The sequence below is a fragment of the Macaca nemestrina genome, chromosome 17, assembly GCF_043159975.1.
Source record: "Macaca nemestrina isolate mMacNem1 chromosome 17, mMacNem.hap1, whole genome shotgun sequence".
In the NCBI taxonomy this organism is placed as follows: Eukaryota; Metazoa; Chordata; class Mammalia; order Primates; family Cercopithecidae; genus Macaca; species Macaca nemestrina.
Window position 1 is genome coordinate 81,188,967 of NC_092141.1, and position 20,753 is coordinate 81,209,719.

Sequence of the window (20,753 nt, forward strand, 5' to 3'; positions counted from 1 at the left end):
TTATTTTTACCATCTCTGTTGCATTTAGCACAGGGAGCCATGAACAAGATACAAGGGCTTAGTGTGAAGCATTCCTGCCACAGTTATGCAAAAGCCTCAAAGCACCCACTTTAGAATGGTGGGAAAAAGAGTTTCATCTATTCATTCAACAAACACACTTGCCATGTGCTAAGAACTGGAAGAGTTTAGAGGATTCTACAATCAAGACACAGAAGAATTTCAGTCTTTAAGGACCTCACATCTAGGTAGGAGTCAGGTTGGTGGGAGGTAAATGCACAAGTAGTTCATTAATTTAAAAATAATAAAAGTAGAAAAATAATCAATGGTGTCTTCTTCTTTTTTTTTTTTTTTTTTTTTTTTTGAGATAGAGTCTCGCTCTGTCACCCAAGCTGGAGTGCAGTGGCGCAATCTCAGTTCACTGCAAGTTCTGCCTCCCCGGTTCATGCCATTCTCCTGCCTCAGCCTCCCAGGTAGCTGGGACTACAGGCACCTGCCACCAAGCCTGGCTAATTGTTTTTTTGTTTTGGTTTTTTTTTTTTTGTTTTTTTTTTTTTTGTTTTGTATTTTTAATAGAGACCGGGTTTCACCATGTTAGCCAGGATGGTCTCGATCTCCTGACCTTGTAATCCGCCCGCCTCAGACTCCCAAGGTGCTGGGATTACAGGCGTGAGCCACTGCGCCTGGCCCAGTGGTGTCTACTTCTGAAATGAAAAATATAGCGGGTTTCTTTTTGCATTTTTGGTAAGAGAAAGACCTTTCCAAGCAAAAGGTATTGTTATGGAACTGTTAAATCTACATAAATAGCAACAGAGTCCGATGAAAGAAAGAAGTACTGATTTGATACTGCTTGTTGCTGTGCAGGAATAACATTCCCTCCTGATTTTCACACATTCTGCCAAGTGGGAAAATTCCCCTCCACCTCCCTGTATCAAATCTAAATGCCAAATCTCCAGAGGGCACGCAACAGGGAGGCCCATGCTGATCGGGCTCTGCTGTAATAGGTTACACGCAGGAAAGCAGCCAAGGGGAAGGAAGAGGGAGATGAAGTGACAGAGGTCAGCACTTTGGTGGTGTCATTTTGGGCAAGTCATTGACACTCTTCTTGTCGAAGTTTCCACTTCTCTGTATACTGAAAATAACTCACTTTGCCCCTTCACTGTTAAAATAAGCCGAGTTCCACCAGTTCAGGCCTAGCAGAACTTGGTAATAAAACAAAGAGGAACGGACCCCCCCCCGCCCTTCATCTGCTTTGCCTAGGAGACCGTGTTTATCAAGAATTCTACCTTGAGAGTTGGGTTAGTCTTCATCCCTAAAATAAGTGTTATCTCTTTGAGCTCTCGGGTTCTTCCATCTCAAACTTGCTGCCTCACAGTTGCTTTAGAAACCAACCTCTGCAACCATCCTAGAAGGGGTCAGTGTCCAATGAACACTAAGACTTTCTGGTTCCTTGACCGTTACTTGAATACTTTTCGCTGGCTATGTTCTTCCCAACTCACTCTCATGACACGTCTTGGATTTTTCATCACCCAAAATAGTCCTACCTCTGACCTTTTAAAACCTGAGGTCTCTGACACAATGTCCTATCTTTCCAGCTTTTTCTCTTTGCCCATTTTCTCACCTCATCATCATCTCCACACTCTGGACCCCTCCCTTTTGTTTCAGTTTGCCACCTCACTCCTAGGGTCATTTTCTTCCCAACCGAGCCCATTTGCCCATGGTCATTCTTATGCCAATAACTCCAACAGTGCTTCCCATCATTCCACTTCCAACCGCACCTACGGACCAGGCCAACAAAAGGTCTGCTTCCCTCCCACATGAGAGTGACCACATACCGCTAGTCTGCTCACAGCCAGTTTCAGACAAACCTCTCAGTGCTCAGCAATCCTGCAATTTTCTAATCAGCTCCATCCTTCATTCTTCTCAGTGGCAATGCCAAATTTTTAAGCCTCTTCTGCCATCATTTCTGATACAAATGACCTTGTTTTCTCTTTCACTGAAAAAAAAAAAAGATAGAGGCAATCAGATGTAAACGTCCTCACTTAGTGCCCAACCCTACCTGCAGTCTTGCCTTTCTCCCCAGGTCTCTAACACAAATTGTACCTTCCCTTGTATCCAAGATTAATCCATGCACTCTTGCCCATTTCTTCCAAAACGTCTTGCACACAATTGATCCCAATGTCTTGCATATTTTTCTCTTTCCCCATTGGCTTCTTTCTCTCATTGTATTAACACCCTCAAGTGTTTTCTACCTTAAGAGTCTATTCACTTTCCATGTCCTCTAAATAATATTCTCTTTCTCTTCATTCACACTACCTTATTTCTCTTAAGTGTTGCCTATATTTAAGGTATCTTTATTGTTTGCTTGTTTTCTTTTGAAACAGGGTCTCACTCTGTTGTACAGGCTGGAGAGCAATGGCACAATCTCACTACAGCCTCAACTTCCTGGGTTCAAGTGATCCTCCCACCTCAGCCTCCTGAGTAGCTAGGACTACAGGTGCACACCAACACACCTGGATAACTTTTTTATTTTTTGTAGAGACAGGGTTTCACCATGTTGGCCAGCGTAGCCTTGAACTCCTGAGCTCAAGGTAACCACCGCCTTGGGTTCCTAAAGTGCTGGGATTACAGGTGTGAGTCACCGCACCCAGCAAGGTATCTTTTTTCTCATCTCTCCATGATCCTTCAGCTCACTGGATTTGTTTCCTCCTTCTCTTTCCTAACACAGCTCTCACCTAGTCACACATGACCTACTAGTTCCCAAACACAAGGTTGTTTTTCAATCGTCTTATTTGTTCTATGTTTACCCTATTACCTACAATATCCTTCTTTAAATGTTCTTCTACTTCCATTTCAGGCACTCTCCATTGTTTCTACTCCTCTTGCTTCTCCTCTGATTGCTCCTCTTTGATGAACTTCTCTTTCTCTATCCATCTCTCAAATTTTGGTGTTTCCCAAGGCTCTGTTTTCTAACCACTCTACATCATTTCCCATGGGCATCTCAACCATGCAGAGGCTTTAACCTCCATCCACATGCTAATGACTTCTCAGTGACAGGCCTATCCCAGACTACTCTCATGGGTTCTATACTCATAGACCCAGCTACCTGCTAAACATTTTCACGTGGACCTCACATGGGCATTGCAGACTTAGCATGTCAAAACTTCTAACAATTTTACTTTTCCCAGCTGCTTGCTTTCTTGATCTCCCTGTCTGTGAGACTAGAACCACCAATAGCCTTTTGCCCAAGTCAGAAAACCAAGAGCCACCCCAAATGCTCCCCTTCCTTACACTCACATATAATTAAAAATTGTCTAGTTGACCTCAACCTCCCCAAATCTCTTGTCAATTGCCCCCTCTCCATCACCATTGTATAACACTGCTGTCAGTTTCCTAGCTCAGAATTTTGCAAATGCTCCCAACTGGTCTTCCTGGCTCCAGCCTAAGTCCCCTACAATGTGTCCCCTGCATGATACCAAAGTCGTCTTTCTAATATGTAAATATGGTCATTCCATTCCCATGTACTTAAGATTATTTTTTGGCTCCTTACTGCTGATAGGATAAAAAGCACCCTTCTTTGCACGGCATATAAGACTGTTTGTGATCTGGCACCTTCATTCCTATGTAGCCTCATTTCTCATCATGGTTTCCATTATCTCTGACACTTCATATCTATAATTACTCACCATCCTGGAATAGCCTGTGTTCTGAAAGCCTCAGTGCCTTAATGTGTGGGTTTTCATCTGTCTGGCATAGCTTATCTCTAATTCCCACTTCCCTCCCCATGTCTCCTTGCCTATCTTGGGAGTCTCAGTTCAAGCATCTCACCTCCTGAGAAGTCTCCCATGACCACACTGGAAAATTTTGGAGCTCCTCGTCTTTCTGTCTTCATCTATCACTAGGCATCAAACAAAACTCCATTAAAGGGTGTTCATCTTCCCCTCTCTTTTCCCCAAGGGAGGAACCTATGTTCTTTCACTTTGTCTTCCAAGGGTCTAGACTCAGGTATAGTGAGTGCTCATAAAGTTGTATTGAATGAATGCATGAATAAATGAAATAAAAAAAGAAACACCACTCCTAGTCTTTTGTTATACTGTTTTTTGAGACAAGGCCTCACTCTGTTGTCCAGGCTAGAGTACAGTGGTTTGTGATCACAGCTCTCTGCATCCTCAATGCAGTGAGCTGAGTAGCTGGGACCTCAACCTGCCAAGCAGCTGGAACTACAGGTGTGTGCCGCCATGCCTGGATAATATTTTTATTTTTTGTAGAGGTGGGGTCTTGCCATGTTGTCCAGATTGTTCTCAAACTCCTGGGCTTCAGGGATCATCCTGCATCAGCCTCCCAAAGTACTGGAGATTACAGCCACCATGCCTGGCCACTCCTAGTCTTTAATCTTACGTGTACATCACTTAAAACAAATGTACCAGTAAAAGGAAAGAAAAAGGAACAACATCAATAAATGCAACCAGGTCCAAATATAAGGGTTTTTATCTAGGAAAGTTATTTTACATATTGGATAATATAACTAAAACGGATGTCTGTAAGTATTAATTTTAATGGCAAAAACCACAACTATTTTGCAATAACCTAATAGAAGACCATTGAGTGTACATAAGTTCCTATTAGAGTGCAGGATTGCTGATATCAAATCATCCTCCACATCCAAGTTCTAGAAGCATTCACTGTGTACTAAGCCTCCTAGACCTCTGACCCCATTCTCCCACCACCAAAGGAATGAAGGCCTCCCCTTTGGGCATCTGGTCACTGGACTGTGGCTCCTGGAGCAGATGCATCTATACCCCAGAGAGTGGACGAGCCACTTGTGCCTTTAGTTTCTGCTCCACAGACCCTTTCCACCATGACTTCATATTTCCTACCACTGATGCTCTCTGTTGGTCTTGGCAGCAATCAGCAAATGCCTCAGTCCACTGTGGATGGGAGTTGGGGGCCAGGGTGACCCGTTCAGCCTCTCCTGCCCACAGCTTCTTGGGTTTGTGACTTAGCAATAAGCGAAGCCTGGGCTGGGGAGACAAGGGTACACACAAGCAACCAGCCAGGGCGGGCTGCTCCCTGACTCCAGTCTAGTTTTCCAGCCTCTGAGATACATTGCTTTCTTTAGGCCTCCAGAGAAGCAAAGTTCATAGGAACAAATCCAGGTTGGAGAGGATGATGAGAGAGATATGGCTTCAAGAAAAAAATTTTATCATGCTGCTGCTTATTATTGAGCAAGAGTTCCCAAAATGTTTTAACCATGTAATAGAATTTGGGGTGGTTTGCAGTTACAGAACACTGTAATGGATGACTTCATGGACAGCATCCTCTCACAATCTAACCCTCTTCATACCCCTTCTCCTATCACTCCCCACCTTCCCATGCCCACCAAGGCATCCTAGCATTCAAAAATACAGGATCGGGCTTCTTCCATTCCCTTCTCGAGATGTGTATCAAACTATTGTGTGAGGATAGCCAGACAAGTGCTACCTTCTTGGAGAATTCTTTCAAATGATCAAACTTGAAACTAGATTTTTCATCTTTCCCCAAACCCAACAGTGCATGTTTATATGCTATGCAAACTGACACAGACCTACTGATCCAGATCCTTAAAAAAAGTATCAGTCCAGGACTGAGAAAATGTTTCCGGCTTTTTCCTTTGTTCTTAAGCAAATATCATCATGTGTTGTTGGTAAGCAAGCAAACAGCAGCGAATTTTATTATGACCTGTGAAGACTTTGTTCAGCAAAATAAAAACCCAAAAGCTAATTTATTGAATATTGACAATATACTAGGCACTGTATTAGGCACTTTATATGAGTTGTGTCATTTAATGCTCACGGTGGATCTTTGCATTTGTTGATAAGGAAACAAAGAGAGAAAAGGAAACTTGCCCACTCTGCCTTCGACTATCCCCAAGCTTACCCCAAAGAAGGGAAGCATGGACCTCCCAAAGCTTTTCCCAGCAGTGGCCTTGAGTGCTCTTCACTTCTTCCGAACCAGGTCCCCTCCCAATCATTACCCAGCTGCAAACTCATCCACAGTGTCTTCCGGTTCCTATCCTACCTCTAGATCTCCGGATATGACCTCCCCAGAGCTTGATTCATGACTCTCCTTAAGAACCTCTGACTTGCCTTTGCTCCAAGGCTCTTCCACCCAGCTCCAGAGTCCTCAAAACCAACTTCTTACCCAGACGGAGGGATTGATTTGGCCACTACAGCAAAGGGCTCCTGGGAATAATTTCAGCCAACATATCAGGAATGTCACAATCACCTCCCTACAGTCAGCACCGCCAACATGTGAGTGGTGTCAAACAAGGAAGGAAGGACAGAAAGGAAACCTTGAGAGGGGCAGAGACATGTATGCCACAGTGTCCAAGCAAAGCTACCATGTGGCCCACTTATGTTGCATCAGTCCTGATTTTAGTCCTTCTTCTAATCCTTCAAGGAATGGGGTAATACCCTGGCAAGGAAGATGGTCCCTTCCTACCCAGAGTTTCTGGGAGCATTAGCTCATCAGAACCTCCTTGTACCCCTGCCACAAGATGAGCTTGCACAGAATGAGCTAAGGGGAAGGAGTGGCTGAATCAGAAGCTCATGCCAGACCATCTCACGGTTTGAACAGATCTCCCTCTTGCTGCTTAGATGGTAGATCTTAAGAAAAATAACCTCCACCGACATGGCTGCAGCTTCCTCTGAGCTTGCCTTTTAATCCTGGGCCTTTCCCTCATCCTACCGTCTTCCTCCCCCAACCCATTCTCTAGGCTGTTCTCCCTCTCCCAGTCCTGTTCACTAGTCCTTGTCCCCTGAAGGAGAAAAAAGGGTTAAAACATTTCCAGGACTGGAGAAGTCAGGCCACAGAGATGCAGGTGCTAACAGGGAAAGTGTGGGTTGGAATCTAGAATGATCTGTCACAGTTCCAAGAGCTTTGGATAAGGAGTAATCATAGATTTTGCTAAACGTCTCTAGGTGAAAATTCCATAAATCTAGAAACTGTGAAACTCAATGGAAATTTAATTAAATGAGTTAATATATAGAGAGTGCTTGGGCCAATGCCTGGCATGTAGTGAGCTATATAGACACTTAGAAATGACTAATAGTTTGGGGAAATACACATTTCAACATTATAGCAGTCTATAGGTTCCAGAGTCCTTACAAACGGTGATCTGACCTGGGATCTCTGCATTCTAAGTCACCACTCTCTTTGCTACCAGTCCTAAGATTTGCTCTTTCCTCCGTCTCATTTCAGTCTTCCTCCTCTCTCTCCCTAAGAATCTGAGAGTTTGTGTACATAGCTAAAGATGCCTCTCTTTGGTTCTCAGCACCATGCCTTAGTCTGAAATCCAGTAAAAACCCTGATTTCCCTAAACCTTGTGTTGGTGTGGCTTATGTGGTATCTTTCCTATCTCCTTGGCAGTGATTGCATTGGCTTCATAATAATAACCATTTAGAATCAAGCTGTAATTATAGGAAGGCACTGGAAAGCTCATGCAAGAATAAGCTTTCCTCTCCCAGACACACTGGCAAGGGTTCTGGTTGGATTTTTCAGCTATGATTCTCTCTGGAAATCTCATGGAAAAAAGTTTAGAATTATGGAGGGAGGTGAGATCCCAGTGGTCTTAACTTCAGGACCATCCCCTCATGTGCCCATTGCTGTTTGATGCTGCCAGCCAAAAAACGCAGAAGTCTTCACTCCCGACAGAGCAAATGATACTTAGTGTCCTTCAAAATTACAACTCAAAGAGGATCCAGGGAAAAGAAGCAAGTATTTTCTCTTTTCTTTTTTCTAAGGCTTCAAGGCGGAAGGGAGGAACACGGCTGAGAGAGAGAGAAAGTGCCTCCACCTAAGTGTGCAAGACCCCAGTAGGCAGCTGACCTCCCAGCTTTACTGATTGCTCCAGGATCATGCCCAGTCCTGGCTGCACTCAGCTGTGGCTGACATTCTTCCCAAGTCCCTCATGTTTGCCAGGAGAGGGGAGTGACAGATGCCGCTCTCCTGAGACATGATGAAAGATATGAGTCAGAAGAAGTGGGAGGAAAATTGGCATCAGGTTCAGGACCCAGAATGCCAGCAACTGAATGGGGCTGAAGGAAGAGGAGGGGGAGCTCTAAGGGAAAAAATATGACCATCTCCAGCTTCTTTCTTCCTACTGAGATATTTCCAAAATATGCCAGATACAGAGTGGTCAAGTCCAGGGCCACTCTGAGAACCAAAGAGCCCTCTGCCGATGTGGTTTGAGCTTCCCCTGTGCCAGGTTCTGTTCTGGAAGCTGGGCTGACAAATGGGCCAGGGTAGGTGGTGTGGGGATGATGAGGCAAGGGTGATGATCTGGTTTTGATGTGGTCACACCATATGCTATCAGAGTTGCAGGAACTCTCAGGAACCGCTGGTTTGCAGATAAGCAAGCCAGGATTCAGAGGGCACAGGGTTTGTCTAAGGCACAGATACAGCTCCCTGGTTGGCTGGCAAGACGCTGGTTTGTTTGACTTCAGAACACCGTGCAAGGACAGTGCAGAAGATCTGGTGCACGAGCCCATCAGAGACCAGCTCTCAAGTGAGGATGCCGACAACAAGTTGTCACCTGTGGGCCATGCAATGGACGCAGAGGTGGCCATCGTGACAATCTCAGTACACCTACCTTACTGTCTTGTTTCACTTAGGGTCTAGCATCTGTGATTAACAAGCCCTCATTCCTAAAATATCAAAGAAATCCAAGCAATTGTTCAAACACAAATCTGTGATGGAAAGTTTTTTTTGTTTTTTTTTGAGATGGAGTCTCACTCTGCCCCCAGGCTGGGGTGCAGTGGCACGATCTCAGCTCACTGCAACCTCCGCCTCCCGGGTTCAAGCGATTCCCCTGCCTCAGCCTCCCGAGTAGCCAGGATTACAGGCATGTGCCACCACGTCTGGCTAATTTTTGTATTTTTAGTAGAGACAGGGTTTCACCATGTTGGACAAGATGGTCTCGATCTCCTGACCTTGTGATCCACCCGCCTCAGCCTCCCAAAATGCTGGGATTACAGGCGTGAGCCACCGCGCCCGTCTGGAAAGTTTTTAAGTCACGTATTATGAGGCTTGTGACTCTTTTGGCTCCTCTTCAGTGACAGGGAAAGGGACCCACGGTTGATCTAAGTACTATATCATGTACCTAAGTGACTTAATAAAAACAAACAAGCAATAGCTATCGTAGCAGCAATTCTGCTCAATCCAGTCAGTGTTTACCTGATTTGTTAATTTCACAAAAAGAAATGTCTTCTCCCTGACATTTCTTTTTGTCAGTTTCACTTTTTCACAAGTTTCTGCTTTCTGTTCAATTTTGTGGGAATAAAAGAAAACCAGCAAAGAGCCCCAATCCTAGGAGAGTGTTCTCTAAGTGTGGCACACAGAGTTCCATAACCACAGTCCCTGGAAGTTCGGGTTTAAAGATGCACATTCTAGGGCCCTAACCCTGGTCCACGAATTCAGAAGCTCTAAGGGCAGAGTCGGGGTGTCTGCATTTTAACAGGTTCCCCTGTGTAATTATAGAACACCGCAGTTTGATTTTTAAAACGCCTCTTCGTGTGCCTGTAGCAGGAAAAATCTCTCGGAAAAAAAAAAAAATTATGCCAGCAAGATCACTGTGCCCTCAAAGTTTATAATTTAAGCTGGATAGAACCAGACACAAACAATGATACAGACCACAGGTCAAGGGCAGGGAGTGTGGAGTCAACACTTCCCCTTTCAGAGCGATCATCAGCTCTGAAAACACGTGTCCGTTGTTGCTTTTCCCTCCTAGGCTGTGAGCTCCCTAGTGACAAGTGTCAGACTTATTCGTGTCATCTCCCCAGCACCTTGCCCTTCACTGTTTCCTGGCACAGAGTACGTATTTCACACATTCGTGCCGAACAGGTGAATTAGGCTTGTCCCAGGGAAGACACAAGGAAAGACCCAAGCGAAGATTTCCCAAATCGTGCCCAAGTTCTTTATCCCTCCCCTATATTTCAATGCGCAGATTTCCCCGTGGGCCACATGCCGAACACTCCAGGCTGGGAAACTGCCGGGCAAAACTCATATGAGGCTTGGACACTACCCGTTGGCTGCCAAGGAGAAAGGAACCCCAGAGAAAGTCCTTTTTTTTTTTTTTTTTTTTTTTTTGGTTGTTTTCACCTTATGGAAACCAGGAACAGTCTGTTTCCAAAAGTCACAGCTCTAGAGAGCCCTGCTTGATTGGGGTGGTGGCGCTAGCATTGCTCAGTCTCCAGGATACCAAAGCTAAGCAGCTAAACAGACACCAGGGTCTCAGAGAAGGAGGAACTCAAAGGAAAATGCATGCATCTGTTGGGGACGGGCCTCCCATGCCCTTGGGGACAGAGTGGGTAAAATAACTATCACCTGGGGACCTGCAGAGATCTGTGGCCCCCAACATTGGCCCGAAGTTTCAGAGTGTCCTAAATAGCATCCTTTAAAACTCATTTCTTTGGTTTATTTCCTATTCTTTTAAGTTGAAAATGCTCCTGGAATTATTTTAACCCTGATTCATGCTAGGATACAAATTCCTTCAACTGCATTTGTTTGCCAGGGCTGCTGTAACTAAGTATCACAGATGAGGTGGCTGAAGCAACAGACATTTTTCATCTCATGGTTCCGGAGGCCAAAGTCCAAAATCAAAGCATCCACAGGGTTGGTTCCTTCTGGAGGTTTGGAGGGAAGAATCTGTCCCCAGCCTCTCTCCTGGCATCTTCTCGCTGCATCTCTTCACATTGTCTTCCTTCTATGCAAGTCTCCATGTCCAAATTTTCCCATTGTGGGCAAGGCACGGTGGCTCATGCCTGTAATCTCAGCATTTTGGGAGGCCGAGGTGGGTGGATCACGAGGTCAGGAGTTTAAGACCAGCGCCAACATGGTGAAACCCTATCTCTACTAAAAATACAAAAATTAGCTGGGCATGGTGGTGCACACCTGTAATCACGGCTACTCAGGAGGCTGAGGCAGGAGAATCACTTGAACCCAGGAGACAGAGGCTGCAGTGAGCCGAGATCATGCCCCTGCACTCCAGCCTGGGTGACAGAGCAGGACTCCATCTCAAAAAAATAAAAAAATAAAAAAAATAAATTTTCCCATTTTATAAAGAGGCACTTCATATTGGATTAGAGCCCATCCTAATGACCTCATTTAACTTGATTCCCACTGTAAAAGACCTTCTCTCCAAATGACATCACAGTCAAAGGTACTAGGCTGGGGGCTCGGACTCCAGCACAAGAATTGGACCAGAACATGATTCAACCCATAACACTTACCCAGTCTTTTTCTGGAGACAGAAGTTAGACAGAGAAAGGCCTGAGGAGAAACAGATCCTGAATGTCGGACACTGACAGAAAAACTCAGCAGCCTCCAGGGAGATAGGGAGAGGGAGGCACACTTACAACAGTGCCCAGGGTGGGGTTCAGAGCCTGGCCCTTGACCTGTCTTCATATGGCTATTGCACTGGGGACACCACGATTTCCTTCTGCACCTGACCTACATCTCTCAGGTGAGATGAGCAAGCTGGTCCCCTGCACCTGCAGAAGGTGGCTTTGCAGAGTTGGGAGGTCTGTTTACTGATTCCATTTCCCAGAGCACTCAGTCCCCCTAATAACTTTTTGCCAGATTCAACTCCCTCCAAAGCCTACCGTGCCATGAATGCTGCCTTGGCTCTTGGGTTGCCTTGAAAATATTTTCTAGTTGTGATGAGGGTTTACTGTCACCTTTGGTATAGTCTAAGTTCTTTTGGTGTCAGCTGACCTGAGATCTAATACCTGTTCTATCACATACCGCCCACATGGCCTGGAGCAAATTGTTACTTCACTGCTCTGTGCCTCAGTTTCCTCATCTGTAGGTGGAGAAAATGGTAACTCACAGTGTTACTGCAATGATTAAATAAGAGCATTTGTAAAACGTGCACATTTAACAAATGGTGGTTATTATCAACCACTTTACAATGGGTAACTCCTACTGCTTCCTATGTGCACAACAAATAACAAATGTTCCCCACGACCTATTGGTGTATGATGCATATGTAGACACTTAAAAATGGTCACCCAGTGGGTTGCATGATAGCTGGCCTGACCCCAAATCAGATCCAAACGTCTTAGTCCTCTTCACAGAACCCAGGCATCCCCCCGATCTCTGGACTCCATACTCTTCCTCTAATCCCCAAACATGCTATTCTTGATATACCAGTTCCTTGGGCTGCTTTAAGGGAAAACCCTCTAATAAAGGTTGAGCTGCACAGCTGGGGTCAGGGTGGGGGCAGGGATCATGCATCAGAACATAGGGGCCCCTAGTTGTCACCCTGGGAGTTCTGGGGGACTTGGATTTCTACTGCCCCAAATAACCCCTAGCTGTAAATATTCAGCAAGAAAAGCCAGGTCCTCTGCCCTTGCTCTCTGATTGCTTTTGAAATCCAGCACCCAGGCTAAAGAGTTAACATAACCTCATTGCAGAGGGATTTCTCTGTAATCTGTACACATGTCCCAGGGATCAGGACTGTGGGAGGTGGTGCTAGTCCGTGGCAGTTGCTCAGGCCCTTGGCCCTCAGCCCACCAAGCTCCCAAAGCCCTCTTGTTCAAGTTGATTTCAAATTTAATTAAGAACAACTGAGCAGAAGCCAAGGTCTCTGCAGGGCCGTCACCCCTGAGCTTGGAAAGGGCCAAGGAGATAAGCATCTCATCACAAACCAGAAAGCTGGAAGGGCCATCACCTTCACCTGTGAAAACAAGGCAGCAATGACCACCAGGGTGCTCAGCACAGCCTGTGGATGACGCGGAGAGGGGCGATGAGAACACCGTCAGAGCAGACACAACTGGAGCCACGTCCCGGCCATCCTCATAGGCAGGCAGGAGGAGCCCCTTTGCCTTGCCATCTCACTCCCACCCTCTCTGGCCAAAAAGACTCACATTGTGCCCTCAAATTCGTTAAGCTGATAGCCCACATCTGAGAAGGACTTAGCCAAAAAGAGAGGACAGACAGAGAAGAGAAAAAAAGGTGAGCAGACCAGGTGACCTGAGAGGTCTGTCAAATTGGAGCCCAGGAGGGGTAGATGCCTGGAGAGGTATTGGGGTTGCTGAGTAGCCGGATGATTGTCTGATGTTTCTAAAAGTGTGGCCCACTGGCCCCCCTACCACAACATCAGAGCAGCTCCAAATTCTGGGATGCTTCTCAGTAATATAGATTCCTAGGCATCCACCCAGACTGAGGAAAAGATCCTCTAAAGGGGCCAGGAAATTAGCAATTTAAGATGTTCTTCAAGTGATTTTGACAACGACTTTTTAAGACTAGGACCCTCTAGAATAGGGATTGGCAAACTACAGTCCGTGGGCCAAATCTGGCCCGCAACTTGATTTTGTAAATAAAGTTTTATTGGAACACAAGCCTGTTTGCTTATATATTGTCAATGGCTGTGTTTGCAATACAATGGTGGAGCTGAGTAATTATGAAAAAGATGGTGTGACCCTCAAAACCTGGCCCATTACAGAAAATGCTTGCCAACCCCTGGCCTAGAGCAGTGATTCTCAACCTTAGTGGTATGTTAGAATCAGTTGGGGAGTTTTCAACATTGCTGATGTGGGCTCACCTCAGTAAGAAGGTAAGCATAGGCGTGGATGGGTTTTGATGTTCCTAAGGTCTAGGAAAAGTCTGGGGAAATCCTGGGCTCTTACAGAGCTAGTAACAATTCAGAATTTCCTCCTGCCTCTTCCTCTGATGGTAAACAACTTAAAAAGGTATTTGTGGTTGATCTTCTATGAACATGATGTTAGAGCTAAACAGGGGGTCAGATGTATCTGCCTTCAGTTGCAAGAAATACAAGTCAGTAATTTTTGCCCCTTGGATTCTAATGTCCAGCTCTGTCCTTAGGGAGACAATCTTCAGCTGGTTCCAGTAGTTTCCCAGCTCCAGCTGACCACCGACTGGTTGCATCAGATTCACTTGGGGGAGCCTCATGGAAATCCAGACTCCAGGTCCCATTTCAGAACTATGAATCCAGTTCTCCGAGAGCAAGGCCTGTGGGTGGGTTTTGTTAAGGAGGTTCCAGGTGGTGGTTCAGACATCCAGGCTTGGGAGCCACTGCTAGGAGGCTCTCTGGGGCCTGGCTGGACAAAACCTTGTTTCAATCAGGTGGAAGGCTTTTTCCAGAAGCCAGCCCCCAGGCCCAGAGGATTCATTTTGCTCACTTTTGATGTAAACTTGGACAGTAGCTGACTCTATGTCCATCTCTTGGCTCCCAATGAAATCAGACCAGAATACCATGGTCTCTGTTAAACTTGGGGTGTGTGTGTATGTGTATACTTGTGTGTCTGTGACTGTGAGAGAGTGTGTGTGAGCAAGTGTGTGCGTGTGTGTGAGCATGTATGAGTGTGTGTTTGTACCCGTGCATGCATGGAAGTGTGTACATGCATGTTTGAGTGTGAGTGTTTATGTGTGTGACTGTGTGGACATGTGTTAATGTGTGTATGTAACTGTGTGAGCATGTGAATATGTGCATGTATATTTGAGTGTGAGAGTGTGTAGGTAGGTAAATGTGTGGGTGTGTGTGCATGTGTGTGAGGATGCAGGTGTGTGTATATGTGTGTTTGAGTATGTGTGTGTGTGTATGTCAGTGTGTATGAACTTGTTAGCATGGGTGTTGGTGTATGCATGTAGGTATGAGCATGTATGTACATATGTATTTGAGTGTATGTGCATATGTATTTAAGTGTGTGTGTCAGTGTGTGGGTGTGTGCATGTGTTTGAATGTGAATGTGCAGGTGTGTGCATGTATGTTTGTGTTTCAGTGTGTGTGGGTGTGTGCATGTCTGAGTGTGTTTCAGTGTGAGTGGGTGGGTGTGCGTATGTCTGAGTGTGTTTCAGTGTGAGTGGGTGGGTGTGTGCATGTATGTTTGAGTGTGTTTCAGTGTGTGTGGGTGTGCGCATGCATGAGTGTGTGTGTTTCAGTGTGAGTGTGTGGGTGTGTGCATGTCTGCGTGTGTTTCAGTGTGAGTGTGTGGGTGTATGCATGTCTGCGTGTGTTTCAGTGTGAGTGGGTGGGTGTGTGCATGTATGAGTGTGTTTCAGTGTCAGTGTGTGTGCGCATGTCTGAGTGTGTTTCACTGTGTGTGGGTGTCTGCATATATGTTTGTTTCAGTGTGAGTGTGGGTGTGTGCATGTATGAGTGTGTATTTCAGTGTGAGCGTGTGGGTGTGTGCATGTATGTTCGAGTGTGTGTTTCAGTGTGAGCATGTGGGTGTGTGCATGTATGTTTGAGGGTGTGTTTCAGTGTGAGTGTGCAGGTGTGTGCATGTCTGAGTGTGTTTCAGTGTGAGTGTGTGGGTGTGTGCATGTCTGAGTGTGTTTCAGTGTGAGTGTGTGGGTGCGTGCATGTCTGTTTGAGTGTGTTTCAGTGTGAGTGTGTGGGTGCGTGCATGTCTGAGGGTGTTTCAGTGTGAGTGTGTGGGTGCGTGCATATCTGTTTGAGTGTGCTTCAGTGTGTGTGGGTGGGTGCATGTATGAGTGTCTTTCAGTGTAAGTGTGTGGGTGTGTGCATGTATGAGTGTGTGTGTCTTTCAGTGTGAGTGTGTGGGTGTGTGCATGTATGAGTATGTGCGTCTTTTAGTGTGTGTGTGGGTGTGTGCATGTATGTTTGAGAGTGTGTCTTTCAGTGTGAGTGTGTGGGTGTGTGCATGTATGTTTGAGTGTGTGTCTTTCAGTGTGAGTGTGTGGGTGTGTGCGTGTCTGAGTGTGTGCGTCTTTTAGTGTGAGTGTGGGTGTGTGCATGTATGTTTGAGAGTGTGTGGGTGTGCGCGTGTGCATAAACTCACTCCACAAGAGTTAGTCCTTGAGCTGAAGAGCTCAGGTTTTCAGGGCCCCAGCCAGGCCAGGCAGGGGTCAGGGGGAGGCCAGTAAGCGCCAAAGGCCCCAAGCACCAGGAGGTGCCCACACCAGGGCCACGCACTGCAGGCAGGTCCTGGACCTTCCACAGCCCTCAGATCCCTCTGCTACTTACCTGCCCTGTGGCTTAGGCAGGTGCTGCCGCCTTCCCAAGACTCGGGTTCCTCATCCACCTCAGAATAAGGAGCGTACCCACGTGATGGAATTTTGGATGGGGGGAAAAAGGGAAAACTAAGATAATGTTTTTAAGTGTCCAGCTCAGAGCCTGGCTACCAGCAACTGCTCGCTTGTGTGTCCTTGCACCAAACATTTAGTGAGAACTTGTTCTGAATGGGTTCTGTTCTGGGGATTGGAAATAAAACATGGAACAAAACCCCCCAAAAATCCCCATCTTCATGGAATGTACGTGCTAACAGGGATGGGGAGGAGGACAAAAATAAACAAGCCAGGAAGCATATGGTACCTTCAGATGGTGACCAAGGCCGTAAAGAATAACAAATAGGACCACAGATACCACATGACCACAGAAACATGAGTGTTGGTCACCATTCAAAAACTGATGCAGCCAGTGGTGACGCCGCCCCCGTGGAGGGTTTAGCTCCTTCACCCCAGGACTCCCTAACTTCCTGGGGCTCAAGTATAGTTATTTGTGGTTAAAAGCTGAGCATTCTATCATGAGAGTTAGGCAAAGCAAAACAAAAACAAAACCTAAAATAAAAACATTTTGAGAAAACCAAACAAACCCCCCCACAGACGTTTACCAGAGGTTTGTTTCTGCCGGCTTCTTGGCTGAGAGTGAATATCTACATGCACAACAAGAACTGGGGGGACGGGGTGCAGAAGCACCTTAAGGGGGACCCCGTTTCCAGAGGGGCAGCTGCCAGCTACAGGGATGGCTGGGACCCCGAGCCTGCCCAGGAGGAATGCCCTTCCAGAACCCAAACCTTCATTTTTAGGATGTAACTCTAGATGCAGAAAAGACTAAGAAACCAAGACTGGCACTTTTAGCCAACCGCGTTCCCAGGGGCAGTTTTGTAATGGAGGAAGAAGATTTTGAAATACCTCGCTCTTCCAGCCAGTGAGAAATAAATCTCCGTTTCTGGTCAGAGGCTGAGACTCACTGGCTCTTGGATTCACTCAGGAGAGAAATCCACCATCTCTCCCCAGCCCATCTCATCTCCACCCAGCGCCACCAGGGAAATGACTGTCCCCCAGCTGCATTCACCCGGCTTTGAAAGGTCCTGCGAGGCTTGGAGAAGTAACATGCTTTATGCTGACTGTGCTTTCTCAGCTACCATTTGGGCTGTTTCATGCAAACTCAGCCCTTAGGCACGTTTTATGCCTTTATTTCAATTCCACTCATCCCCTTACCAACACGACGTGTGCGCGTGCACTCACTCACATACACACACACACACACACACACACACACGAAGCCAGGATCTAATTAGACAATGTCAGTAAGAGTTCTTTAAAAACTGCTGGACATAAACAAAGTGGGATTCACTGTTATTATTCCCCATCAAATCAACAGGACATTTTCCCCCAAAGCCCCACAAATGCACACATCCCAGGGCAACCGAGCATTTTGGAGAGCACTCAGTGGGCCGTCTGCATTTACTGACCTTGTTGTGAGGAAAGGATGGGAAAAAACAAGCAGCAGGGATATAAGATTCTCCCACACAAACTGGACCCCCAAGATACTCTGCATTCTTTCATCAATGGCCGTCACACCCCTCCCTTCTCTGGGACCACAAGGAAGACTGACCATGGATCCATTTGGATCTGAACACTAAGCAGAAGAGGCCACTTGACATATGTTTACTAAACACCCACTCTATCCCCTGATGATACTAGATACCAAATAATACACAAACAAATAAGCCATACTCTCTTCTTTCTAGGAATGCAGAGTCCATAAGGATAACAGACGAACAGATGCTTTTTGTTTGTTTTGTTTTGAGACAGAATATCGTTCTGTCACCCAGCCTGGAGTGCAGTAGCATGATCACGGCTCACTGCAACCTCTGCCTCCCAGGTTCAAGCTATTCTCATGCCTCAGTCTCCTGAGTAGCTGGGATTACAGACTTGTGCCACCAGCCCAGCTAATTTTTGTATTCTTAGTAGAGATGGGGTTTCACCATGTTGGCCAGGCTGGTCTTGAACTCCTGACCTCAAGTGATCTGCCTGCCTCGGCCTCCCAAAGTGCTAGGATCACAGGCGTGAGCAACTATGCCCAACCAGAGATGTGTTTTTAAATGACACTAACATCCAACCTCCTTTCTCTGACCATTAAGACCTTATGGGATCTGATTCCCTACCTCCTTTTTCGAGCATGTGCTGTACTCCTTTTGCCTCATTTGCTGTGTTCCAGCCACACTAGCCTTCTTGCTGTTTCTCAAATGTGCTAAGAATATTCCCACTTCAGGGACACGGCATTTTCTGTTCCCTCTGTCTGGAATGTTCTTCCCGCAGACCTGCCAGTTGTTTTCTCTCTACTTCCTGCAGGCTCTGCTCCCTCCGGGGAGGCTCCCTCAGCCACTCTACCTGAAACAGCCCTGTGCTTTCTTTATCTACCCCTTTACCCTGTTTTGTTTTTTCTCCATAGCATATGTCACTGTCTAACATGATGGTACAAATGTATTATCCGCCTCTCTCACTAGAGGCCCACTGAGTCCTCTCCAAAATGCTTGGTTGCCCTGGGATGGGTGTATTTGTGGGGCTTTGGGGGAAAATGTCCTGTTGATTTGATGCGGAATAACAGTGAATCCCATTGGTGCTCATTGGAGCACCAACTTGGTTTCTTTTCTTTCCTGCTATATGCTTAATGCCTAGCATATAATGGGTAAACGATAAATATGTGTTGAATAAATGAATAAATAAATAAATGCTATAATGAAAACAGAATGCAGCCGAATCTATCCAAACCACTCCCGGCCTGTTACGTGAGTATCCCACTCGAAGCATCTCCGTTCCTGGAAAGTTTCCTTTAAGCACAGTCCAAGGACCAAAGTTTGTTTCTCAGAGGCCATTTATTGTAAGACTTGGAGATGTGTTTCTCTGGAAAAAGACGTTTATGCCAATGTACAATGAAATCTCAGAAAAGCGCTCCAAATCATAGAAAAATACAATGGCGATTTTCTAAAATATAAGCTGCAGAATTTCAAACACTTCTATGTAAATGCCCTTATAATAAAGCAAAACAGTGTCAAGATGATATAGTGGAAGGGAGGCAGGAATCAGAGCCTCATCCACCATGGCCTCCTTCCCTCCTCAAAAGCCGTCACTAAGACAGATGAGTGACACGAAGACTGTCACTAAGATGCCCAGCCACCTACAGACATGGTTTATAATGCAAACACTGAATCTTCCCAAGAAAAGCCAGGACAAATGGAAATAAGTGAGAGTATATTTGTCTGTTGACATTAAAGCTTCAAAGCCTAGAGAAAGTACCATCACCAGCCTCTGGCACAAGGCCCCCCTGCCAACCATCCCCAGCAGCCTACTGCAGAGCCACAAGCATCTCTTCTGGATTGATCAGAGCCAGGCTCAGGACACTGAGGCACAGTTGCCGGCTTTAAAATATTTGTGATGCAAAACAATTTTGATCATGGGAGAGAAGGAAGTCATGCAAGTGTGGTGATCCAAAATGCAGCAGGAAATAAGCAAAGGAAGAGAGTTTATATTGGACAAGTCTAGAAAAAAAAAGAAACAGAACAGGAGTGTATTTCCTGAATCTGGTGGAAAAGGGAGGCCATAAAGCCAAGTTAGATATGTGCAGGTAGGAACCATGATTCCCTGTATGCATGTCTGGGTCACCTATGAGTTGCTTCCTGCTTGCTGTAGCATCATTCTACTCCACACACTACCACTGGGAACCCTCCATGGGCTGGTGAAAGAGATGTAAGATGAGGAGACAGAGGATCTCCCAGCTTACCCTCATCTGCCTCAACAGCCCGAAGACAGCCATCAAGGGAGCAGTCACAATAATAACAGCAGCAATTGTGATTGTAGCAAATACCCCTCCTCCCTGGGCCACTGTAGGGGACAAAAACTCCCCATAAATTGTAAAGCAGGTTGTAGTCATCTGTTTATGCAAACACTCATTGCAGGCCTCCTCTGGGCCAGACTTTGCTCAGCAGTAACTGGACAGACAGAGGCTAGGAGCGCTGGTATAGATCCTAGCAGGAAATGCAGACAATGCAGAGAGAGAAGTAAGTTGGGTGGCACAAAGAAATATGAAAAAAAAAGAGAACAGGACAAGGGCTGGTGGGCTGGTGGGGTTCAATGTTGGATAGAGAGGTTGGGGAAGTTCCCTCTGAGAAGGAATATTTTTGTTTTTGTTTGTTTTGAGACAGTTTTGCTCTGTCACCCAGGCTGGAGTACAGTGGCATGATCTCGGCTCATTGCAACCTCCCCCTCCCAGGTTCAAGTGACTCTCCTGCCTCAGCCTCCCAAGTGGCTGGGACTACAGGTGCACGCCACCCCACCCAGCTAATTTCTGTATTTTTGGTAGAGACAGGGTTTTGCTGTGTTGGCCAGACTGGTCTGGAACTCCTGACCTCAGGTGATCTGCCTGCCTCAGCCTGCCAAAGTGTTGGAATTACAGGTAGGAGCCACTACACCCAGCCAGGAGGGAACATCTGAGCAGACCCCCCACATGAAGGGCCAGCCATGAGACCATCTAGAAGAACAACATTCCAGGCAATGGGAAAAAGAAATGCAAAAGTTGGCAGCAGATGCTCAGGCAGGTGAGTACGGGGAAGAATGAGGTAATGAGGGACAAAACTTCGCCAACCAGAGCAAGACTTGGGACTGTGCTTCTCCATAGGAGTTGGAAAGCAGCAGGATCACGGCATTCACTCGGTAACATCTGAAAAGGG

The 20,753-nt window shown here is 46.2% G+C and overlaps 1 long non-coding RNA gene across 2 annotated transcripts in view; it reads right to left on the minus strand.

Moving 5' to 3' along the window:
* Nucleotides 1-1,890: 1,890 nt before the first annotated feature.
* Nucleotides 1,891-20,753, minus strand: part of LOC105469087 (uncharacterized) — a 39,965-nt gene continuing 21,102 nt past the window's right edge. For both annotated transcript variants that reach the window (XR_011615983.1, XR_979794.3), the window contains one exon: nt 1,891-1,993. This is a non-coding gene — a long non-coding RNA (uncharacterized lncRNA). The remainder of the gene's footprint in view (nt 1,994-20,753) is intronic.